Source organism: Xenopus tropicalis, chromosome 2 (genome assembly GCF_000004195.4).
Source record: "Xenopus tropicalis strain Nigerian chromosome 2, UCB_Xtro_10.0, whole genome shotgun sequence".
Taxonomy (NCBI): domain Eukaryota; kingdom Metazoa; phylum Chordata; class Amphibia; order Anura; family Pipidae; genus Xenopus; species Xenopus tropicalis.
This window is the reverse complement of record NC_030678.2, coordinates 170,656,374-170,683,263: the sequence shown is the minus strand read 5'-3', so window position 1 is coordinate 170,683,263 and position 26,890 is coordinate 170,656,374. Positions and strand designations below refer to the sequence as shown.

Genomic DNA, 26,890 nt, shown 5'->3' with positions numbered 1-26,890 from the left:
CCTGCTGTTGTTGTTATGCAGCAGCTCTATGGTAACCAAATGCACTCACCTTATTGTCCTTTATGTAAAGTCACATTGTTTACAGTGACAAAACCTACAGCATCGGGGCAGGGCAGAACCTATTATTGTTATATACAGTGGAGGAAATAATTATTTGACCCCTCACTGATTTTGTAATTTTGTCCAATGACAAAGAAATGAAAAGTCTCAGAACAGTATCATTTCAATGGTAGGTTTATTTTAACAGTGGCAGATAGCACATCAAAAGGAAAATCGAAAAAAATAACTTTAAATAAAAGATAGCAACTGATTTGCATTTCATTGAGCGTAATAAGTTTTTGAACCCCTACCAACCATTAAGAGTTCTGGCTCCCACAGAGTGGTTAGACACTTCTACTCAATTAGTCAACCTCATTAAGGACACCTGTCTTAACTAGTCACCTGTATAAAAGACACCTGTCCACAGAATCAATCAATCAAGCAGACTCCAAACTCTCCAACATGGGAAAGACCAAAGAGCTGTCCAAGGATGTCAGAGACAAAATTGTAGACCTGCACAAGGCTAGAATGGGCTACAAAACCATTAGCAAGAAGCTGGGAGAGAAGGTGACAACTGTTGGTGCGATTGTTCGAAAATGGAAGGAGCACAAAATGACCATCAATCGACCTCGCTCTGGGGCTCCACGCAAGATCTCACCTCGTGGGGTGTCAATGATTCTGAGAAAGGTGAAAAAGCATCCTAGAACTACACGGGAGGAGTTAGTTAATGACCTCAAATTAGCAGGGACCACAGTCACCAAGAAAACCATTGGAAACAAATTACACCGCAATGGATTAAAATTCTGCAGGGCTCGCAAGGTCCCCCTGCTCAAGAAGGCACATGTGCAGGCCCGTCTGAAGTTTGCCAATGAACACCTGAATGATTCTGTGAGTGACTGGGAGAAGGTGCTGTGGTCTGATGAGACCAAAATAGAGCTCTTTGGCATTAACTCAACTCGCTGTGTTTGGAGGAAGAAAAATGCTGCCTATGACCCCCAAAACACCGTCCCCACCGTCAAGCATGGGGGTGGAAACATTTTGCTTTGGGGGTGTTTTTCTGCTAAGGGCACAGGACAACTTATTCGCATTAACGGGAAAATGGACGGAGCCATGTATCGTGAAATCCTGAACGACAACCTCCTTCCCTCTGCCAGGAAACTGAAAATGGGTCGTGGATGGGTGTTCCAGCACGACAATGACCCAAAACATACAGCAAAGGCAACAAAGGAGTGGCTCAAGAAGAAGCACATTAAGGTCATGGAGTGGCCTAGTCAGTCTCCGGACCTTAATCCAATAGAAAACCTATGGAGGGAGCTCAAGCTCAGAGTTGCACAGAGACAGCCTCGAAACCTTAGGGATTTAGAGATGATCTGCAAAGAGGAGTGGGACCAACATTCCTCCTAAAATGTGCGCAAACTTGGTCATCAATTACAAGAAACGTTTGGCCTCTGTGCTTGCAAACAAGGGTTTTTCCACTAAGTATTAAGTCTTTTTTTGTTAGAGGGTTCAAAAACTTATTTCACTCAATGAAATGCAAATCAGTTGCTATCTTTTATTTAAAGTTATTTTTTCGATTTTCCTTTTGATGTGCTATCTGCCACTGTTAAAATAAACCTACCATTGAAATGATACTGTTCTGAGACTTTTCATTTCTTTGTCATTGGACAAACTTACAAAATCAGTGAGGGGTCAAATAATTATTTCCTCCACTGTAGCAGGTCGGGGGTGTGGAGCTGCCAACCTATGGAAGCACCTTATGGGGGGGGGGGGGGGAAATGTGCCATTTTTTTTCCTGCCGTAAATTTATACCCACGCCGGCATTAACCGTGGGACTTCAGGAGATTTTGGAAAAATTAGGAGAATGCTGTTGGGGGACAGGAGACTGGAAGAAAGACAGCAAAATTGGGTAACTCCCAAAAAAACTAGGGGCAGTTGACAGCTTTGGGGGTGCCCATATGAACCCCACTGTGTCACCTATAGTAGCTTTTTAAAGCCATTCTGACTATTTCAGGCCCCCCCTGCTACTGCATAAAAAGTAAGGATGCACCAAACACAGGATTCGGCCAAGATTTGGTCTTTTTCAGCAGGATTCAGATTCGGCCAAATCCATGTTCTCTTTAACCGGTTCACAAAGGATTCGGGGTTTGGCCGGATCCTAAAATTGTGGATTCAGTGCATCCCTAATAAAAAGTTGGGGGAAGGGCATATGTACTCAAAATCCTTATTAGGTCCGTTACACGTGCTACCGTTGGCTGCTAATCTCCCCAAAAATACCTCACCAAACATATTACTCGCTGCAATTCCAATGTTATTCTATGGCAAGGCATTTTTGGGGGGATTTGTAGTCAGCAGTAATGTTTTTTTTTAACTTTGGCCACATATCTCCCTGAGTGTGCCCTTAGGGTTGTGGGCAGAGAGCAGATACCTTTGTACTGCAGGGCCGCCATCAGGGGGAACAGTCGTCCCAGGCCTGAAAAATTCCCACTTTTAAGGGGGCCCGGCCGTGCTAAACTTTTCTGGTTAGCTAGGGCCCCCTTTAATCAAATATGGGCCCAGTCCACCTTAATATTGGGCATCTTAAATTTCATCGGTGGAAAGCCGCTAATCCGATTGGTTGCACCCCATGCATATGCGTGACGTCAGTATGCACAAGGCACAACCCCATAAGAGGGCCTGTCACATGAAGAAACGTCTTGGGGGGATCTTCCCGCTGAAGGACCCACCGCTGCCGAAGAAGGAAGAAGACACCGGAAGGGCCAAAGAAGGAAGAGAACGCTGGAGGAGGAAGAAAAGGTCCCCAATCAACTTTAAAGGTAAGTCCCTTAGGCCACCAATGCTACCTCTTGGCCACCAATGCTACCCCCTGGCCACCAGTGCTTTTAGGGGGCACTGACCACCAGTGCTTTTGGGGAGCCCTGGCCATGTCTGTGTGCCCTTTGTACTAATGGAGGGGCCAGGGGGGAGGGGCCCCGTGATTTCTGATGGGGGCCCTGCTGGAGTCTAAGGGCGATACCAAACGGGGCGATAAGTCGCCGCAGTTTGTAAAAACATAGTCGCAGCAACTAATTGCTGTTGCTATAACAATGCCGACTTGTCCTACAATATCGGGCTAATTCGGTCGTTTGGCACTGAGGCGGGTATAGGTGCCCCTCGGGCTAATGCGGTCCCCGATCCAACGAAAAATCAAACCTACCCGATCAAGGTCTGCCCAATTTCAGGCCAGATGTCAGTGGGGCAGGCCCATTGTTAGTGCCCATACACAGGCAGATAAGCTGCCAAAACAGTAGTATATAAGGAGTATATGGGCAGTTTAGGGCTCTGGCACACGGGGAGATTAGTCGCCCGCGACAAATCTCCCTGTTTGCAGGCGACTAATCTCCCCAAATTGCCATCCCACCGGCGAAAATGTAAGTCACCGGTGGGATGGCACACGCTGTGCAGGCGATTTAGGAGATTTGCCAGAGCCCTTAACCCATCTTGGTGCTATGTACATAAGTGATAATAAGGATGATGATGGTATAACATATATCTGTGTTTCCCCTCCATCTGCTCTGCTCTGTTATCTGCTACAGCCCAGGAAACCACATGAGACGTTTCAGTTTGTGTGGATCAGTCACAGGCCCAGAGAAGGAGGGGCTGATCCCTTTTTGACTCCTTATCACCACCACAGAGGGTAAGTAATGTGATAAAGCAGCAATGCCCCCTCTGTAAGCTTATAATGGAGCCGGCATATCTGGGGGAGTCAAAGGCATCAGCGGAGAAGTCCTTTTATCCTAATTGAAGTTCCCTAAGCACAGTTCAGCAGGAACTGCCTGGATATCCTGTGGGACAGCCCAATGCATACCAGTGGGACCTACATTCATATTTCTTTACTATAAGGCACACACACCAGGGTTAGAAGTAACCTTACAAAATATCTTTGGGTTGTGGGAGGAAATCGGCTCTCCTTGAGCAACCAGCCGCATTCCCAGGCTCCACACAGGGGAATTAGGAATTAAATGCAAGACCACAGCAAAGTGAGGCAATGTTAACTGCCCCCCCATGATGCAAGCAATATGGCGTCAGTACAAGGGAGCAGCTGCCCCAAACACTTTTTAGCAGTAAAGACAGGTTCAGATAATGTACTTACTTACAGAATATGCATTAGGACTGGCATGTCACCAGCATTAACAGTTTCTTGCCAAATAAAAAAATACAGGCTCATTTATGATGTTGGTCACAATAATCTACGTGCACCTATTGTACCAGTTACCCCCTACTGTAAATGATAAGGATATTAGAAGTCACTGAGGGGTTCTGTGTCCATATAAAGGCACAAGGCTGCAGGCTGAGTTATACAGGGAACTCTGAGTATCACTCATGTATTATAAGGGATAATGTACCCCCTACTGTAAATGATAAGGATATTAGCAGTCACTGAGGGGTTCTGTGCCCATATAAAGGCACAAGGCTGCAGGCTGAGTTATACAGGGAACTCTGAGTATCACTCATGTATTATAAGGGATAATGTACCCCCTACTGTAAATGATAAGGATATTAGCAGTCACTGAGGGGTTCTGTGCCCATATAAAGGCACAAGGCTGCAGGCTGAGTTATACAGGGAACTCTGAGTATCACTCATGTATTATAAGGGATAATGTACCCCCTAGTGTAAATGATAAGGATATTAGCAGTCACTGAGGGGTTCTGTGCCCATATAAAGGCACAAGGCTGCAGGCTGAGTTATACAGGGAACTCTGAGTATCACTCATGTATTATAAGGGATACTGTACCCCCTACTGTAAATGATAAGGATATTCGCAGTCACTGAGGGGTTCTGTGCCCATATAAAGGCACAAGGCTGCAGGCTGAGTTATACAGGGAACTCTGAGTATCACTCATGTATTATAAGGGATAATGTACCCCCTACTGTAAATAATAAGGATATTATTAGAGAGATTCTGTGATCATATAAAGGTATATAGCCCCAGTATTTGGTTGTTGAAGCCTGCCAGCAGAAGATTTACAGTTGATTCAATAAGGTAGGGTTTAGTCAACAAAATATAAACTTTGAATTTTCTGGGATTTACTACAAAAGATGTTTGAGTAATTAAGTGCCAGAGTTTGTTCTGCCTGAGAAGGAGCTGAAGGATATAAAACAGCAGAATACTAGGGCAGCGATGATGTCTCTGGCTCATTAAAGCCTCGATTCATTTCCAGCCCCGACCCTAGGTGGTATATTTATTAAGGAGAGCAATTTGCTGCTAATCCATACAGCCCAAGGGAATCCGTTGCTGCCAGACACGTTTCCTAGGAAACCAAACTAAAAGACAGGCCCACTGTGCGGCTTCTGGGCTTCTAACTGAAGAAGGCAAAAGCCGCCGCCACCTTTATATTGACTCTATTGACTGCTAATTGTGTATTTTTTCACCACATCAATATTTCTATCTAATTAAATACATTTAAATATGTATTCATCCTCAGTTTGGTGTCTGTGTGACTTTAATTTACGGCAGGTTTATTACATATGGGTGCCTCCATAATACCTGGAGATGTCTAAAAAGTTCCAAAGCTGGGCTGGCTATTCTTCATTTCCCAGGGTGCCACAGCCATGTGACCTGTGCTCTGATAAACTTCAGTCACACTTTACTGCTGTGCTGCAAGTTGGAGTGATACCCCCCCTCCTCACCCCCAGCAGCCGATCAGTAGAACAATGGGAAGGGAGCAAGATAGCAGCTCCCAGTAGGTATCAGAATAGCACTCAATAGTAAGAAATCCAAGTCCGGCTTGGGACTCGTCCAGTTACATGGGAGTAGGAGAAACAATAGGTTAGCTGAAAGCAGTTCTAATGTGTAGCGCTGGCTCCTTCTGAAAGCTCAGACTCAGGCACACTTTACTGCTGCGCTGCAAGTTGGAGTGATACCCCCCCCTCCTCACCCCCAGCAGCTGATCAGCAGAACAATGGGAAGGGAGCAAGATAGCAGCTCCCAGTAGGTATCAGAATAGCACTCAATAGTAAGAAATCCAAGTCCGGCTTGGGACTCCTCCAGTTACATGGGAGTAGGAGAAACAATAGGTTAGCTGAAAGCAGTTCTAATGAGTAGCGCTGGCTGAAAGCTCAGACTCAGGCACAAGGCACTGAGATGGCGCCTACACACCAATATTACAGCTACAAATACATTTGTTGGTTGAAGAATAAAAGGTTAAATGGCAGAGGGAACTATTTGCTGTGTAACAGTGTCATTTAGAAATAGAAAGTACCCCATAAATATTATGGCAGTGCCCTTTGTATCACCAGTAGCAGTGCAGGTCTCTCCCCTTGTTCCCACCTAAGGAAAGAAGCTTCAGAAACTGCCTGATCTCAGCTGGAGATATAAGATCCTGCGCCAGTTCTATAATCAGACTATATACCCCTGGGGTACCTGGGCCTGCCCTATATTAGATACATATTGGATATAGCAGTTCGCTGCCCCAGTTCCTCTCCTCTAAGTTCCGGGTGTTGTGGACAATTTAGTTTTACTATATATAGCTACATATACATGCTCTGAGCCAAATCAGGGTAATCCAGTCATTGGCCGGGAAGCTGAACCTTATAGTTAATAAACAGTATGAAATAGATAATGATTGTATATTAGACGGTTGCTTCTATTAAAGGATCGGAATAGAATCCCTAAACTTTGTGGGTATACAAAAAGGAATATTGCATGATATTTATGGGGTACTTTTTATCTCTAAATGACACTGTTACACAGCAAATAATTCCCTCTGCCATCTAACCTTTTATTCTTGAACCAACAAATGTATTTGTAGCTGTAATATTGGTGTGTAGGCGCCATCCCAGTGCCTTGTGCCTGAGTCTGAGCTTTCAGCCAGCGCTACACATTAGAACTGCTTTCAGCTAACCTATTGTTTCTCCTACTCCCATGTAACTGGAGGAGTCCCAAGCCGGACTTGGATTTCTTACTATTGAGTGCTATTCTGATACCTACTGGGAGCTGCTATCTTGCTCCCTTCCCATTGTTCTGCTGATCGGCTGCTGGGGGTGAGGGGGGGGGGATATCACTCCAACTTGCAGCGCAGCAGTAAAGTGTGCCTGAGTCTGAGCTTTCAGTAAGCGCTACACATTAGAACTGCTTTCAGCTAACCTATTGTTTCTCCTACTCCCATGTAACTGGAGGAGTCCCAAGCCGGACTTGGATTTCTTACTATTGAGTGCTATTCTGATACCTACTGGGAGCTGCTATCTTGCTCCCTTCCCATTGTTCTGCTGATCGGCTGCTGGGGGTGAGGGGGGGGATATCACTCCAACTTGCAGCGCAGCAGTAAAGTGTGCCTGAGTCTGAGCTTTCAGCCAGCGCTACACATTAGAACTGCTTTCAGCTAACCTATTGTTTCTCCTACTCCCATGTAACTGTAGGAGTCCCAAGCCGGACTTGGATTTCTTACTATTGAGTGCTATTCTGATACCTACTGGGAGCTGCTATCTTGCTCCCTTCCCATTGTTCTGCTGATCGGCTGCTGGGGGGGAGGGGGGGATATCACTCCAACTTGCAGCGCAGCAGTAAAGTGTGAGTGAAGTTTATCAGAGCACAGGTCACATGGCTGTGGCACCCTGGGAAATGAAGAATATGGCTAGCCCCATGGGAAAAACAGATTACAATGCAGGATTCTGCTGGAGAAGCTCTATTAACTATTAGGTTTGGAATTTTTTTTTTCCAATGACAGTAACTTCTCTTAACTTCCCCTTTAATCATTTATATCTCAAAAATTTTTTAATTTTAACTGATTACATTTGGAAAAATGATTAAAATTGCTTAATCTACATAATACATTAAAGTTTATTTTCACCATAGTTCCCCTTGAACTTCATTTTCTTGTTGTATAATGGATTGAACATGCCGCGGGAAGCAATCGCCGCCCCAAGGCAGATGACCGCCACGAGGCAGTAAAAGACCCACTTCGTCCCATTAAACCCAATCTGGAGCATGTCATTGATTCCCAACACCATTGTGCGATGCTCTGCAACTTAAAGGGGAAGTGTTTGCCTTTTCACTGGGCATTTCTTGAAGTCACAATCTGGTTGCTAGGATCTCTGGTGAGGTTAGATTCTCGTTATTATCTTTTTAATAACAATGCGACCTCTGCAATAGATTTTCCAGGCACTCGCTGAGACTATGGCCTGGTTGCTACGGCCATCAGTAACCACAGCAACTAGAGAGCAGCTCAGTTTCCAGGGATCAGTGACCACAGATACAAGATACCACTTTAGATTCCACGGGTTGGTTACCGTAGGAACAAGGTACCAGTTTAGTTTCTAAAGATCAGTCACCATAGCAATAAATGCATGGGGGATGCATGGATATTTACTGTCAGAATGTCCATTTTTGCCCCAAAAAACTGTGAATAGTACATTTAACCCCTTTGCTAACATTCTGCAGCACACTACCACTACTGGGATAAATCCGACCGGTGTAGCCAAATCATTATTGGTGGTTATACATTAATAGCTCCTAGGGGGCGGGGTCAGATCTGCTAAAGCTGGCGAATAGAAACTGCTGTTCTGTGATCAGCTCTGGCATCTCTTAGGGGGAAACTTTTTGACCACGCCCATTTTTATGACCACACCCCCTAAATACCACTCCCATTTTACAAAATTTGGCAGGTTATTTAAAGTTAGAACACATTTCTGGGGGTTTTGGGGTCGTTTTATGTGTTATTACAGTTTTGCTAATGAAGGTGAAATTGCACTTTAAGCTGTGAGTCTCAGTTCCCCCAAGAGACCTGTTTAGCTTATTAGTTACAATTGTATCTCAGTGCAGGGGGTGAGTATTCTGGGCTCTGCCAAAAGCTACTTATTTAATTAAGTTTGAGAAACATTGTATCTTTTTTTTTTTAGCATTCTGTGCAGGAGATCAAAGGGAAATGAGGGACTTTTCAGAAACAATCCAGTACTGTGGGCTGAGCTGTCAAAATTGGGGGACTGTCCCGTGAAAATCAGGACAGTTGGGAGGTATGATGCTGCTAACTGGGCGTGGCTTAATTGTGCCACATGAGGCTGATATGGCTGCTTGGTACAGACGGGGGTGCAGGGGCCCCCCAAAAATGGCCCAATTCAGATCAGCTGGAGACCAGGAAGGGGGTTAGGGACATAATAAAAAAGCAGGTGGCCATTTTGTTAGGGGGTCACTTTGCCTTTACACTGTTTGAATCCGATTTTATCAAATTTAAAGCTAAAAAGGCTCCAGTTTTAGGGAACGTTCCTTCCGCCAGTTTATTTTCTACTAAACCGTGAAGGGGGAAATAGCTGGCAGAGAGGGGATATATCAAGTTGTATTACATGGGCGGCAACCAACTGGCAAGGGCTATGCCATTAAGCACTTTTTCATGTATTTCAGCCATTTTTATTTAGTTATAATATTATGTCCCAAATGAATCTGAACAACAGATCTGTAGATTAACAGGTATCTAAATATAGAAGGAATGTGCTTATGAAAGATGTGTTTTGGGCTAATTTATTAAAAATGTCTCCAAAAACCCTACTAGTCCCGCCCATCTATTCTACTTCCTGCTGCTTCCTTTCCCAGGCTGTGCAGGGGGGCCGGCGGCAAAGTATTGTAGAATAGGAGCAGCTAAGCTGACCTGATAGGGAACAGCAGCCTGTCTGTGCTTGTGTGACTGCAGGGATGTGATTGGCTATCCCCCTCCTACTGTGCTTCTGGCAGGGACCGTTAAGACACGCCTACCCCTCATTTGAAACCCACACAGGGACCTGAGAGGATCTATAGGGAGCTCCAATAAAGGGGCCATTTTTACAAATAATTATATTCTATATATTAACATGATAAATACATTATTTGCTCTATATATCTGCAAATTCTTGCAGATTTTAAAATGTTTATTGGAATACAATCATTTATAACGAATAGGAATCTTACAATACTTTAACAAACAATGGTTTACAGAGTAAGAATAGGATAGGAGGGCCCTACTTGCAACAGCTTACAATCTGGTTATTTTTATTTACGTCATGAGATTTTGGGATCTTTGAGAAACATCTTCTTTCCATAGGGCTGATGGGAATGTGATAGGGACCTTAGATTGTAAGCTCACTGGGGCAGGGGATGATGGGAATGTGATAGGGACCTTAGATTGTAAGCTCACTGGGGCAGGGACTGATGGGAATGTGATAGGGACCTTAGATTGTAAGCTCACTGGGGCAGGGACTGATGGGAATGTGATAGGGACCTTAGATTGTAAGCTCACTGGGGCAGGGACTGATGGGAATGTGATAGGGACCTTAGATTGTAAGCTCACTGGGGCAGGGACTGATGGGAATGTGATAGGGACCTTAGATTGTAAGCTCACTGGGGCAGGGACTGATGGGAATGTGATAGGGACCTTAGATTGTAAGCTCCACTGGGGCAGGGACTGATGGGAAGGGAATGTGATAGGGACCTTAGATTGTAAGCTCCACTGGGGCAGAGGCTGATGGGAATGGGATAGGGGCCTTAGATTGTAAGCTCACTAGGGCAGGGACTGATGGGAATGTGATAGGGACCTTAGATTGTAAGCTCCACTGGGGCAGGGGCTGATGGGAATGGGATAGGGGCCTTAGATTGTAAGCTCACTGGGGCAGGGACTGATGGGAATGTGATAGGGACCTTAGATTGTAAGCTCACTGGGGCAGGGACTGATGGGAATGTGATAGGGACCTTAGATTGTAAGCTCACTGGGGCAGGGACTGATGGGAATGTGATAGGGACCTTAGATTGTAAGCTCCACTGGGGCAGGGACTGATGGGAATGTGATAGGGACCTTAGATTGTAAGCTCACTGGGGCAGGGACTGATGGGAATGTGATAGGGACCTTAGATTGTAAGCTCACTGGGGCAGGGACTGATGGGAATGGGATAGGGACCTTAGATTGTAAGCTCACTGGGGCAGGGGCTGATGGGAATGGGATAGGGACCTTAGATTGTAAGCTCACTGGGGCAGGGGCTGATGGGAATGTGATAGGGACCTTAGATTGTAAGCTCCACTGGGGCAGGGACTGATGGGAATGATGTATAATCTCTGCCCAGCTCTGAGGGATATGTCGGCACTATATAAATAAAAAGTAATAGTAAACATAAAGTCTGTGTCTGACCCAGTAAGAACCTGCCCGGCCTGATAGGAGATATGTGTCTGACCCGGTAATATAAACATACATACACTGCATGGATAGAGCTGGAAAGCTTTGCTACCGTATAGGAACTGCAGTATTTACTTGATCCAGCAGATGGCAGTGTGTCATGATGGAAATTCTCTCCTTCTATACATTCAGCCAAATAATAGTTGGGCCAGGGAAGTTTGGGTGTAAAATAGCTGCACTGACTGTAAATTACTTGAAATCCTGCAACAAAAAGATACCATATAACTATGACAGCACAATTCAGCAGGAACAGCCCCCTAAGTTTGCTCATAGCCTGTACAGAGAGATCCCATAATACTCTGACAGCATAGGGATTCCCCTGTACTAAGCACAATTCAGCAGGAACAACCCCCTAAGTTTGCTCATAGCCTGTACAGAGAGATACCATAAAACTATGGCAGCATAGGGATTCTCCTGTACTAAGCACAATTCAGCAGGAACAACCCCCTAAGTTTGCTCATAGCCTGTACAGAGAGATACCATAACACTATGGCAGCATAGGTATTCCCCTGTTCTAAGCACAATTCAGCAGGAACAGCCCCCTAAGTTTGCTCATAGCCTGTACAGAGAGATACCATAAAACTATGGCACATAGGGATTCCCCTGTACTAAGCACAATTCAGCAGGAACAGCCCCCTAAGTTTGCTCATAGCCTGTACAGAGAGATACCATAAAACTATGGCAGCATAGGGATTCCCCTGTACTAAGCACAATTCAGCAGGAACAGCCCCCTAAGTTTGCTCATAGCCTGTACAGAGAGATACCATAAAACTATGGCACATAGGGATTCCCCTGTACTAAGCACAATTCAGCAGGAACAGCCCCCTAAGTTTGCTCATAGCCTGTACAGAGAGATACCATAAAACTATGGCAGCATAGGGATTGCCCTGTACTAAGCACAATTCAGCAGAAACAACCCCCTAAGTTTGCTCATAGCCTGTACAGAGAGATACCATAAAACTATGGCACATAGGGATTCCCCTGTACTAAGCACAATTCAGCAGAAACAACCCCCTAAGTTTGCTCATAGCCTGAGGAAGTTTGAAAATAAAAAGAATGTACATCCATGGGGCATTATGGGCATCAATTTGTATTCTGTGACATCCCAGTATGGGCAATAAACCTTAGTATGTGCGGAACACGCAAAAAGTTTATAAAAATAGAAATTCTCAAGGTGCATTCTCCTGTGATTCCAAGAGGGGGCAGTGTTTACCTCTGTTTCAGGCCCAACGCACTGCTGCACCAATACAAAATATAGAGGTGTCTCCTCATAGAGATATACAGGCCTGCACTCCCTACTGGGGGGCCGCTGTGGGTACCTAAAGGCCTCTGCAGGGGTCTGTCTGGGCATCAGGGCAGAAGACAGGGACAATGGTGGCGCTGGGAAGCTCACCCCGGCCCACCCATCTCTATCCCAGAGCGAGCTCAGCCTGTGTGGGGGGGTAGAATACCTCATAGCCGGGGGTGCTGCACTAATGTGCCCTACACTAAAGTAGTGCCAGGAGTTGGGGAGTATGTGGGGGTAGGTGCAAAATTATATACATAGAGTTGGGGGGGGTATGTGGGGTTGGGGCAAAATGACATATGTGGGGTTGAGGGGTAGGGGCAAAATTACATATGTGCAGTTGGGTATGGGCAAAATGACATATGTTGGGGGTATGTGGGGGTAGGGGCAAAATAACATATCTGCAGTTGGGTATGTGGGGGTAGGGGCAAAATGACATGTGCAGTTGGGGGGTATGTGGCGGTAGGGGCAAAATGACATATGTTGAGTTGGGGGTATGTGGGGCTAGGGGCAAAATGACATATGTGCAGTTGGGGGTATGTGCGGGTAGGGGCAAAATGACATATGTTTAGTTGGGGGTATGTGGGGGTAGGGGCAAAATGACATATGTGCAGTTGGGGGGTATGGGCAAAATGACATATGTTGAGTTGGGGGTATGTGGGGGTAGGGGCAAAATAACATATCTGCAGTTGGGTATGTGGGGGTAGGGGCAAAATTACATGTGCAGTTGGGGGGTAGGGGCAAAATGGCATATGTTGAGTTGGGGGTATGTGGAGGTAGGGGCAAAATGACATATGTGCAGTTGGGGGGTATGTGGGGGTAGGGGCAAAATGACATATGTTGAGGTGGGGGTAGGGGCAAAATAATATATGCAGTTGGAGGGTATGTGGGGTTGGGGGGTGTGTGGGGGTAGGGGCAAAATGACATGTAGAGTTGGGGAGTATGTGGGGGCAGCATGGTATAGGTGTTAGTATGCTAAAGAGCTTACACTCTGCCCTTAGAATTGGGGATGTACCCCACACAGGCCCAGGTGATATTAGTGCAGTCGGCCATTATGGAATCTCTGCCTACATTCTAGGAAGAATTATATTATTGTAAGTAAAATGCCAGTAGTTTCCTTTGCAGGGCTTTTGGGGGCAAGCCATGAACAAACATGGCCGTTTTCTACCGACTGCTGCGTCCATATCGGTCAAACTGAACAGCAGGTGGCGCTGTTGTTTCATACTCATTATATATTATACATAAAACTACCAGAATCTTCAAAACTAGAAAATAAAATGAATGTAAAGTGCAAAAGTGCTCGGAAGAGCAATGTGAGCAGTTTTACATTATGTGATTACGACCTGGGGGGGGGGGGGATATGCAATTGGTCTTCTTTTTTTATTATTTGTAGTAACAAACTACTTTGTAGTTATTTCATTTTCAGTTCAGCAGCTCTCCAGTTTGGAGTTTCAGCAGTTATTTGGTTGCTAGAGTCCAAGTTACCTTAGCAATAAGGGAGTGGTTTAGATCAGAGGCTGGTATATGAATAGGAGAGGGGCTGAATAGAAAAATAAGTAATATTAAGTAACAATAACAATAAAACTGGAGCCTCACAGAGCAATAGTTTTTTGGCTGCGGGGGTCAGTGACCCCCATTTGAAAGCTGGAAAGAGTTGAAATAAAAAAGCAAATAATTCCAAAACTCTAACAAATAAACAATGAAGACCAATTGAAAAGTTGTTTAGAATAGGTAATTCAGTAACATACTAAAAGGATTCCCTGCTCTGGTACTGGCTCATCTCTTAAATAATACAAACCTATTATATATGAGGGGAGTGTAACATACAGCTGCAGTGTTTGTCTATGATTTAAAGGAAAAGTTCATCTAAATATTGACTTTCTATTTTGGTAGGAGGAGAAGAAGACAGTTAATCAAAGTAGCAGTCCACAGATAAACCCTACGTATAATGAGCTCCTCCTTATCTGATAGCCTAAAACAGACTGTGGCTGGTAGAAGGGAGGGGTTTGTTTACACAGAGCTTATTATCAAATTTGATACTATTATGTTTCATGGTTTTTTTTTGCCTACAATCTTTTTAAATTGCTGTAAAAGTGAGAATATTACGAAAGTTTCCCCATTGTGCCCTTAGGAACAAGGACCACAGCTTCTCCCATAGTGCTCTGTGTTTGTAACATGTAAGTCGCTGGCGGGATGGCAGACGCGGCGAGGCGATTTCGGGAAATCGCCGAAAAAGCCTCGCGAGTCTTTTTCGGCGATTTGCGCGAAATCGCGCCGCCGCGTCTGCCATCCCGCCGGCGACTTACATGTTCGCCGGTGGGATGGCAGAGGGAAGGCAACTCGGGGAGATTAGTCGCCCGCGAGCAGGGAGTTTTGCCGCGGGCGACTAATCTCCCCGTGTACCAGAGCCCTTAGTAGCCTTGACAAGTAGCTGCTACTAAGTAGCTCTGTGTGTCTTCTCCCTTAAGAGGAAGTGTATAACAAGATAAATAAATAGCATTTTCTTTCTGCGGAGTTTGACTGCAATTTCCACGAAGGCGTCGGGATTGTGAGTCATTTGAGTTCACACAGAGCCGCATTGTGCTGAGACAAAGGGAAGATGACAGGCATCTGTAGGGCTAATCTATACCCACGGCAGCTCTGCGCCAAATGCAGCACATACAATATGAGCAGCGCGTACACTGGCAATGGGGCTAAACGATGGCTGTTTGGGAATAGAACCACTTATGGTTATTACTAATTATTGCCATAACTCTGATGCCCCATAGTACAAATACAACTGCACTTTGGGGCAGTACAACTGGGGTGTTTGCTACAGAAACCCTACTATAGTTTATATAAATACCCCGCTGTGTAGCCCCGGGGGCAGCCATTCCTGCACTGGTACAGCTGGGGTGTTTGCTACAGAAACCCTACTATAGTTTATATAAATACCCCGCTGTGTAGCCCCGGGGGCAGCCGTTCCTGCACTGGTACAGCTGGGGTGTTTGCTACAGAAACCCTACTATAGTTTATATAAATACCCCGCTGTGTAGCCCCGGGGCAGCCATTCCTGCACTGGTACAGCTGGTGTGTTTCCTACAGAAACCCTACTATAGTTTATATAAATACCCCGCTGTGTAGCCCCGGGGGCAGCCATTCCTGCACTGGTACAGCTGGGGTGTTTGCTACAGAAACCCTACTATAGTTTATATAAATACCCCGCTGTGTAGCCCCGGGGCAGCCATTCCTGCACTGGTACAGCTGGTGTGTTTCCTACAGAAACCCTACTATAGTTTATATAAATACCCCGCTGTGTAGCCCCGGGGGCAGCAATTCCTGCACTGGTACAGCTGGGGTGTTTGCTACAGAAACCCTACTATAGTTTATATAAATACCCCGCTGTGTAGCCCCGGGGGCAGCCATTCCTGCACTGGTACAGCTGGGGTGTTTGCTACAGAAACCCTACTATAGTTTATATAAATACCCCGCTATGTAGCCCCGGGGGCAGCCATTCAAGCTGAAAAAAATGAGAAAAGGCACAGGGTACATAGCAGATGTAGACTACAATGGTGTTTATCTGTTATCTGCTATGTAACCTGTGCCTTTTCTCCTCCTCCAGCTTGAATGGCTGCCCCCGGGGCTACACAGCAGCTTGTTTATACTTATTTTATTTAGATTTATTTATATAAATTATAGTAGTGTTGTACCAGTGCAGGGCAGCAGTACATTATATTGTAATTACTTTTATACACTTTCATCCTTTAGGGTGAAGACACACAGAGATACTTAGTAGCAGCTACTTGTCAGAGCTACTAAACTCCAGAAAATATTCTGCCATAGACAATACTGAGATTTACCACTGCTAAGGGCTCTGGTACACGGGGAGATTAGTCGCCCGCGGCAAAACTCCCTGCTCGCGGGCGACTAATCTCCCCGAGTTGCCTTCCCCCTGCCATCCCACCGGCGAACATGTAAGTCGCCGGCGGGATGGCAGACGCGGCGGGGCGATTTCGGGAAATCGCCGAAAAAGAGTTGCAAGTCTTTTTTGGCAATTTGCGCGAAATCCCGCCGGCGACTTACATGTTCGCCGGTGGGATGGCAGGGGTAGGCAACTCGGGGAGATTAGTCGCCCGCGAACAGGGAGTTTTGCCGCGGGCGACTAATCTCCCCCTGTGCCAGAGCCCTTAGGGTGTTTATATGGCAACTTGTTCAACCTCAAAGGACAGTTTTATTGTTATTTCGTATTACTTATCTTTCTTTTCAGGTCCTCTACTGTTCATGTTCCTATCTCTCTTTCAAACCACTCCCTGATTACTAAGGTCATTTGGACCCTAGCAACTAGATAACTGCTGAAATTCCACACTGGGGAGCTGATAAACAAAAAGCCAAACAACTCAAAAACCACAAATAATAAAAAGTGAAGACCAATTGCAAATCGTCTCAGAATATCACTCTCTACATCATACTTAGTTACTTTAAAGGTGAACATAGATAGTTTATAGTTTATAGAAAAAACCCTCATTGGCTGAGGTATTTTTATGTTTGATGAACCCAAATAACTATCAACCTCTTCATTTGAGGGGAGAGTAGGGGTTAAACTGGGAATTATCTGCCCCAGAAGCGCCAGTCTATTCCATGCCCGGCAGGCTGATTTACCCTTTGTTCCTGCTTGGCACATCCTTGTCACAGACTGAAACGGGGTCTTCAGAGATAAAATCATTTCCCATTAAATCCCATGTTCCCGTAGGGACATTCGGATATCGCTGGGATATGACCTTGGGAATTCTGCACCCACCAGCTATTTTATATTTAGCTTCTCCTCTGGGAAGGGTGAATTGGCCGCCCGCGGTGTGATCTACACAATGTGCAAGCCTTCTGTTATAATGAGCCAGATGGCCGCTGCAGAACCTCTTGCTTAAGGGGGAACCTATCTGGGTCTGGAAATCATTTTAGTTTATTCCCTTAATGGGCACCATGTCCGGTGATGGCACATAGAGTGATTAAGATTGTTGCCCGTGCAATTGGCATGTCCATTATCCACTGGAAACATATACTATCAAGTGGTATCTCAAAGTAAAGGAACCACTGTAAGCAGCAGTCCAGCCCTGCTTTATGGCTGAGATTCTAGCTATCTGTATAACAGAGCATTCTGTCCCAGTGGCACAGATCCTATCTGATCCCCCCCATTGTAAGCAGCAGTCCTGCCCTGCTTTATGGCTGAGATTCTAGCTATCTGTATAAGAGAGCATTCTGTCACAGTGGCACAGATCCTATCTGATCCCCCCCATTGTAAGCAGCAGTCCTGCCCTGCTTTATGGCTGAGATTCTAGCTATCTGTATAACAGAGCATTCTGTCACAGTGGCACAGATCCTATCTGATCCCCCCCATTGTAAGCAGCAGTCCTGCCCTGCTTTATGGCTGAGATTCTAGCTATCTGTATAACAGAGCATTCTGTCACAGTGGCACAGATCCTATCTGATCCCTCCCATTGTAAGCAGCAGTCCTGCCCTGCTTTATGGCTGAGATTCTAGCTATCTGTATAACAGAGCATTCTGTCACAGTGGCACAGATCCTATCTGATCCCCCCCATTGTAAGCAGCAGTCTTGCCCTGTTTTATGGCTGAGATTCTAGCTATCTGTATAACAGAGCATTCTGTCACAGTGGCACAGATCCTATCTGATCCCCCCATTGTAAGCAGCAGTCCTGTCCTGCTTTATGGCTGAGATTCTAGCTATCTGTATAACAGAGCATTCTGTCACAGTGGCACAGATCCTATCTGATCCCCCCCCCAATTGTAAGCAGCAGTCCTGCCCTGCTTTATGGCTGAGATTCTAGCTATCTGTATAACAGAGCATTCTGTCACAGTGGCACAGATCCTATCTGATCCCCCCCCCCATTGTAAGCAGCAGTCCTGCCCTGCTTTATGGCTGGGATTCTAGCTATCTGTATAACAGAGCATTCTGTCACAGTGGCACAGATCCTATCTGATCCCCCCCATTGTAAGCAGCAGTCCTGCCCTGCTTTATGGCTGAGATTCTAGCTATCTGTATAACAGAGCATTCTGTCACAGTGGCACAGATCCTATCCCCCCATTGTAAGCAGCAGTCCTGTCCTGCTTTATGGCTGAGATTCTAGCTATCTGTATAACAGAGAATTCTGTCACAGTGGCACAGATCCTATCTGATCCCCCCATTGTAAGCAGCAGTCCTGCCCTGCTTTATGGCTGAGATTCTAGCTATCTGTATAACAGAGCATTCTGTCACAGTGGCACAGATCCTATCTGATCCCCCCACCATAGTAAGAATCTTATTAGTGTAACCCACCCCAATAACCAAAATGTACTATTTTCCCTTCCATGTAAGCCCTGCACCAGTAGCAGTTATAGCTTGAGATCTGATTGAAGATCTGCCCTGGCAAGGATTTCACCTTGGCCCAATTCTTTATTTATTCCCCTCCCTTATCAAATGACATACATATGTATATACTGTATTAAGTACCTTGTGCCTATTGCCAATATGACCTTCAGAGAATACAATGGGGATTTAGTCTCAGTTTTTTTTTCTTATTAGACATAAATCCCAGGGGTGAGAATATGAAAATGCTAAGAGGGAGCAGCAACAAATGTACCTGTGCTCTTTCCATGTCTTCTTTACTTATTTATTCTTAAAGAGGCAGTTCCCCATTAAACTAGTATGATGTAGGCATTGGTTCTTTGGTTCCGACCTTAGGAACAAAAGCAGCAGCCGCCCGTTCCTGTCCAGATTTGATAATCAGCTTCGGGCTACATTTGAGTAGGAGTCAGAACTAGCAATGCAGAAAATATAATCAGTCAGACAGAAGCTACATTCAATATCAGTCACATTTTCCAATGAAATTCAAAACCATTTATGCTTAGATTGTAAGCTCTACAGGGCAGGGACCTCCATCCTCTTGTCTCTTTGATTCTTAACTTATTCCGACTGTACCTTGTATTTATTTGTATTTATTGTTATACTTTGTATTTATCTATTATTTTAATAACCCCCTGTTTGTATTAATCTATTGTTCTACTGTATAGTGCTGTGTATATAAGTAGCGCTTTATAAATAAAGATGTACATACATCAATGAATGAATATTGGTACGTCCAGATAGTTCCGAAATACGGAAAGGCAATCTCCAATAGACTCCATTATAAGCAAATAATTCTAATATTTAAAAATGATTTCCTTTTTCTCTGTAATAATAAAACAGTACCTGTACTTGATCCCAACTAAGATATAATTACCCCTTATTGGGGCAGAACAGCCCTATTGGGTTTATTTAATGGTTAAATGATTCCCTTTTCTCTGTAATAATAAAACAGTACCTGTACTTGATCCCAACTAAGATATAATTACCCCTTATTGGGGGCAGAACAGCCCTATTGGGTTTATTTAATGGTTAAATGATTCCCTTTTCTCTGTAATAATAAAACAGTACCTGTACTTGATCCCAACTAAGATATAATTACCCCTTATTGGGGCAGAACAGCCCTATTGGGTTTATTTAATGGTTAAATGATTCCCTTTTCTCTGTAATAATAAAACAGTACCTGTACTTGATCCCAACTAAGATATAATTACCCCTTATTGGGGGCAGAACAGCCCTATTGGGTTTATTTAATGGTTAAATGATTCCCTTTTCTCTGTAATAATAAAACAGTACCTGTACTGGATCCCAACTAAGATATAATTACCCCTTATTGGGGCAGAACAGCCCTATTGGGTTTATTTAATGGTTAAATGATTCCCTTTTCTCTGTAATAATAAAACAGTACCTGTACTTGATCCCAACTAAGATATAATTACCCCTTATTGGGGCAGAACAGCCCTATTGGGTTTATTTAATGGTTAAATGATTCCCTTTTCTCTGTAATAATAAAACAGTACCTGTACTTGATCCCAACTAAGATATAATTACCCCTTATTGGGGGCAGAACAGCCCTATTGGGTTTATTTAATGGTTAAATGATTCCCTTTTCTCTGTAATAATAAAACAGTACCTGTACTTGATCCCAACTAAGATATAATTACCCCTTATTGGGGGCAGAACAGCCCTATTGGGTTTATTTAATGGTTAAATGATTCCCTTTTCTCTGTAATAATAAAACAGTACCTGTACTTGATCCCAACTAAGATATAATTACCCCTTATTGGGGCAGAACAGCCCTATTGGGTTTATTTAATGGTTAAATGATTCCCTTTTCTCTGTAATAATAAAACAGTACCTGTACTTGATCCCAACTAAGATATAATTACCCCTTATTGGGGGCAGAACAGCCCTATTGGGTTTATTTAATGGTTAAATGATTCCCTTTTCTCTGTAATAATAAAACAGTACCTGTACTTGATCCCAACTAAGATATAATTACCCCTTATTGGGGGCAGAACAGCCCTATTGGGTTTATTTAATGGTTAAATGATTCCCTTTTCTCTGTAATAATAAAACAGTACCTGTACTTGATCCCAACTAAGATATAATTACCCCTTATTGGGGGCAGAACAGCCCTATTGGGTTTATTTCATGGTTAAATGATTCCCTTTTCCGGCCTGGCTGGTAAAAATGATGCCTGATGCCAATGTTATTAAAAGGAAAAAAAGATAAAAACATAGGAAGGCCAGTATTCTTGCTCAGAAAACCCTAGCAATACACAGAATATAATATGCTCTGCTAATAATGGAGTATACTTTCCCTTTAAAGTACACGACGCCCTGCCGAACGGAGCACTTGGTTCCTACTCAGTAGTTTCCATGAGGGGAAATAAACTTCCAGACTTTCCCTGCTCCTTCCCTGCCTCAGCCCTATTCCAGCATTCCTGCTGCTGCTGCTGCTGCTGCCTCCGCTATTCAGCCCTCGCCGCCGCCGCCCTCTGGGACTTGTAGTTCAGCAGCCGCCCGGAACGCCTGACGCAGCCACTAGACGGAACTACATTTCCCACAAGCCCTCGCTTCCCCAGCCTATTGGCCGCTGTCCCTGGGAATGATGTCATAGTGAGAAGAGGGAGAGCTCCTGTGTATTCATTGTGCTCCCATGGAACGTTGCTAGAGGTCGGTTTGTAGGAGCGCATCCCCATCAGCAGGAACGGCCCCCCCAGCAGCCAGCAGGAACGGCCCGCAGCCAGCAAGAGCCCATGTCCTGGTGACTGAGCAGCCAAGAGCCCCTCTTCCTTTGTATGACGGGAGGCATCCCACTCAAGGTGAGTGCCAACTTGGGTTAGCCTGCAGGGAGTCATATGCCCAGGGCTGGCATGCAGCTGGCATCACTGCTTTGTCATGCATGTGTCTGTCTGTGCTGCAAAGATGCAGCCTCTCTATGCAGTGTGAGTGCAACATCTGGATGTCCTTAGGCTGCTGCTGCTGCTTCACTTCTCCACTCTCACAGCTGCCTCCCCCCCCCCCCCCTCCCAGCTCATCATCATTGCTCTTTCTGCTTATGCCATCAATTCTGCCTTTGCCAAAACACCCTGGGTGCGAGTGAGAAATAGGATTTGGGTGCGAGTGAGCAATAGGATTTGGGTGCGAGTGAGCAATAGGATTTGGGTGCGAGTGAGCAATAGGATTTGGGTGCGAGTGAGCAATAGGATTTACTCAGACGCAATGTCAGAATGGAGCTTAGGCTGTGCTTGGGGAGGACCAGGCATAGGCAACAACCATTGGGCATTATAGATGGGGGGCCCCACTGAGCAGCAGTTATAGGCTGGGAGAGTGAGGCAACACTCCATAACGCAGATCAGATTTACTTCTGCGCAGGCTGCGTGGCATCACTGCTTATAGTAGCTAGGGAATAACAAGGGGGCTTATAGTATAGTGGCTGTAGTAGCAGCGGAGAAGGAAAGGGACTGGGGCTGTAGGATAGCAGGTATAGTAGGGAGAGATGGTGCCTATAGTAGCAGTGGGGGGATAATAGCCTCTGGGAAGGGACTGGGGCTGTGGGATAGCAGGTATAGTAGGGAGAGATGGTGCCTATAGTAGCAGTGGGGGATAATAGCCTCTGGGAAGGGACTGGGGCTGTGGGATAGCAGGTATAGTAGGGAGAGATGGTGCCTATAGTAGCAGTGGGGGGGATAATAACCTCTGGGAAGGGACTGGGGCTGTGGGATAGCAGGTATAGTAGGGAGAGATGGTGCCTATAGTAGCAGTGGGGGGATAATAGCCTCTGGGAAGGGACTGGGGCTGTGGGATAGCAGGTATAGTAGGGAGAGATGGTGCCTATAGTAGCAGTGGGGGGATAATAGCCTCTGGGAAGGGACTGGGGCTGTGGGATAGCAGGTATAGTAGGGAGAGATGGTGCCTATAGTAGCAGTGGGGGGGATAATAGCCTCTGGGAAGGGACTGGGGCTGTGGGATAGCAGGTATAGTAGGGAGAGATGGTGCCTATAGTAGCAGTGGGGGGATAATAGCCTCTGGGAAGGGACTGGGGATGTGGGATAGCAGGTAAAGTAGGGATAGATGGTGCCTATAGTAGCAGTGGGGATTTCTCTGTGAATTGTTATAGTTTTTGTGCAGTTGGGTAAGGGCTCTTAGACAAATGTGTTTTTTGTATATTTGATGTAGGTTGCACATAAATATGCAGCCTAGCGCTACTCATGAATCTTCAGTTGCGATTTATTACATTTGTCCTTTTTCTTGTACTTTATTTGTTTTTCAAATACAGTAGACTATAGGGTTGTGTTGGTGTATAATTGCAGTGTAGGGGATGTCAGTGCAAACAGATCCCCAGGTACCACCTTTGTGACTTGCCTCATTGAGATTAGTGTAAACAATTTGCTTTGTGAGCAAAACAGCAACAAGTCACAGTGCAGCATCATGCTTCACAGGGTTCAGGGGGCTCTAAATTGATTTTACCTTTGGGCCCCCTATCTGCCTGCTACTGCTTTCTATATAAAAGTCTTTGGCAGAGGGGGTGGCAATCACTGTGTATTTGATCTCAAGATATGGAACACTTGACGACACTAAAAAAAGCTTGACGTAGGACTAATGAAAGGCAAGTTCTGATTCGTTGCTATAAGGTACTACTCGGCCATGACATCCCCCCCTCCCCTATGTGCTTCTCACTACAGCAGAACTTGTCTTTCTCTCTGCAGGAGCTGCCATATTGCTTGGCTGGAGAGGCATGACATCATTACACTGCACCATAAGGAGCAGATTGTGTAGGTCAGCTGATACAGAAGCCCCGGGGTTATACCTGCTGTCACATTCTCTCCAGTTTTTATCCATTCTGTGCCTTTGCAACCATGTGTAGCATGGTACTGGCTTCTGCTACATTGTTTCAGGAGTCAGAACCAGGAATGCAGAGAATGTAAATAGCCAAACAACACTGTATTGATGTCATTATTGCGTTGCAAGATTATAGCGGCATCTCACTTTGTTTAGATTGGGGCCTAATTGTAAATTGAAGGGGGAAAGGGCGGATTTAATTGGCTTTTTGGGACGTAACAAGAATCTGCGCTGAGCGTGCATTTGGCAGAATTTAGAATATTTTCGCCAGGGGCCTGTACGGCCTGCAAACAATTAACCCCTACAGGGGATTGTACTTTCTCTGTGTGGCCATATGGTGGGAGGGAAAGGGCTAATGGAATGTGGGGCCCCACTGCTCTCTTAAGGTCTGGATATAGTTCCGTACCTTGCCAGAACTGTTAATGCAAGAACCCCCCCATCTAGTTTGGCCTAATTACTGGCCCGAAACAGGATGAAGATCATGAATCTGTTTTATTTCAGGTGGACTGGTCCCCCCATTTCATAAGAGCTTCTGTGTTTGGGAGAATGGTGGGAGTTGTAGTTGAGCTGAGGGTTTCCACTTCCATGGAAACTTATGAAGGCCGTTTAATGGCAGTGCTAAAAGCAGTGCAGTCTGCAGAGTGAATCTAAATGAACACTTTATTATCCAGGCAAAATGTAAAACAGATTTTAAAGGAAGGATAGGGGGTTTATTGAAATACAACTCCCAGCATGCTCTGCCAGCCATTGGGAGGAAGGATCTGTTAGCTAGAGAGCCGCCTAGAATTCACTGATAATGGGAATAACACAGGCGATGATTGGGCTCATTCTCTCCCCTGTCTGTACCCGGCGCCGGGGTCCTGCTGAGACTTGCAGTTCTCTCTCTGCAAAAAGGCCCAGCGCTTGGGGGCAGAAATCTCCGTCCAGCTGTGTTTGATCATGGGACAGAGTCAGGAATTTCCAGGGTTTGGCAGTCGGAATTCTCTCTTTTACTTGCACATTTATATTTGCTATAAAATCAACCAGCCTATGTACAAGGATTACTTTAAGATAACTTTTAGTATGTTATAGAATGGCTAATTCTAAGCAGCTTTTCAATTGGTCTTTATTCGGTTTTTTTTTTTATAGTTTTTCAATGATCTGCCTTCCTCTTCTGCTTCTTTCCAGCTTTCATATGGGGGTCACTGACCCTGGAATCCGAAATATTGCTCTGTGAGGATACAATTTTATTCTTACTGTTACTTTTTACTACTTACCTTTCTATTCAGGCCCTCTCCTATAAATATTCCAGTCTCTCATTCAAATCAAAGCCTGGTTGCTAGGGTAATTTGGACCCCAGCAACCAGAGAGCAGTGAAAATTCCAAACTGGAGAGCTGCTACATAAATAGCTAAATAATTACAAAAACACATGTAATAAAAAATGAAGAACAGTTGCAAATTGTCTCAGAGTAGCACTCTTTACTTCATACAAAAGGCTCCCAAAGTGACGCCCCTGCGCGCTGCAGACCCCGTCACGCCCCTGCGCGCTGCAGACCCCGTCACGCCCCTGCGCGCTGCAGACCCCGTCACGCCCCTGCGCGCTGCAGACCCCGTCACGCCCCTGCGCGCTGCAGACCCCGTCACGCCCCTGCGCGCTGCAGACCCCGTCACGCCCCTGCGCGCTGCAGACCCCGTCACGCCCCTGCGCGCTGCAGACCCCGTCACGCCCCTGCGCGCTGCAGACCCCGTCACGCCCCTGCGCGCTGCAGACCCCGTCACGCCCCTGCGCGCTGCAGACCCCGTCACGCCCCTGCGCGCTGCAGACCCCGTCACGCCCCTGTATGGAAAATGCTATATTGGGAGCTTTCTGGATAATTAATTTACAGTTAATAGATCCATTTTTCAGATTTTTCCTTCCTTTGTTTTTTATTCCTACCCACAATCAGATCAGAGGCAATAAGCGGCCCGGGTATGGCCATCACCCCTGTCCCTAATACAGTTATGCTCTGATCTGACATCTTAGTAGTAGTAGTTTTTGGGCCAAAGGGCTTGTAGTGCCGGTCAGTGGCAGTGTTGAGGGGTATTAGTAGTGACAGGCCCCACTCTCACAGCCCAGAGCTTTATCACTAACTCACAAAACCCCCAGCTTTGCTTCTTGATGGAGCGTATGGGTGCTGGGGAGTCATATGGTGTCACCAAGGTCATCTCCTGTGACCTTAGCCCGAGGGCTGCTTTATAATGGCAGCTTTGTAGCAGCTTCTCTCCATCTACACATCACCCTAAATAGGCCGTTAGCCTAAAGCTAGAGTTACGTGGATGGCCGTCCCGTGGCTACAGATTGCTATTGGGGCATCTCTGTTGGGCGCCCATCTTTACCATTCCTTTTCTTCACACTTTTTTGCGGCTTTGGAATTATTTCACTTCTTGTTCTTACTCTAATTAACAATTATTACTTTTTATTCAGACTTTCTTACTCATCTCCCAGTGACTTTTATGGCCACTGCCTTGTTTCTTGGGGACAGGTACCCTACACACCAACTCATAGAAGCAACCACTAATTGCCTTAGAATTCTATTATTAATATTATTATACAGTTCTGTCATTTCCCTATGGGACCAAGCTGTAAATTATATCCTTATAGAAGGTACTTAGTGATGTCATCAGTTATAATCAGAGCATAGTGATGTCATTTCTGTCACATGACTCACCCAAAATTGGACAATATATTATAATAAATAACATTCCCCAACGTAACCATATTTTACACCAGCGGGTACTTTATTCACTATATTATTACATATATATATATATATACAGGTATGGGATCCCTTATCTGGAAACCTGTTATCCAGAAAGCTCCGAATTATGGGAAGCCTATCTCCCATAGACTTCTTTTAATCAAATAATTCAGAATTTTAAAACTGATTCCTTTTTTGTCTGTAGAAATAAAACAGTACCTGTACTTGATCCCAACTGAGATATAATTACCCCTTATTGGGGCAGAACAGCCCTATTGGGTTTATTTCATGGTTAAATGATTCCCTTTTCTCTGTAATAATAAAACTGTACCTGTACTTGATCCCAACTAAGATATAATTACCCCTTATTGGGGGCAGAACAGTCCTATTGGGTTTATTTAATGGTTAAATGATTCCCTTTTCTCTGTAATAATAAAACAGTACCTGTACTTGATCCCA

General features: G+C 45.2%; 1 protein-coding gene across 1 annotated transcript in view; it reads left to right on the top strand.

Annotated features, from left to right (window-relative positions):
• The first annotated feature begins 21,529 nt into the window (after window positions 1–21,529).
• Window positions 21,530–26,890, top strand: part of rab30 (RAB30, member RAS oncogene family) — a 54,855-nt gene continuing 49,494 nt past the window's right edge. Inside the window, exon 1 of the mRNA NM_001006108.1 lies at window positions 21,530–21,693. The gene's annotated coding sequence lies outside the window, so the exon portion shown is untranslated. The remainder of the gene's footprint in view (window positions 21,694–26,890) is intronic.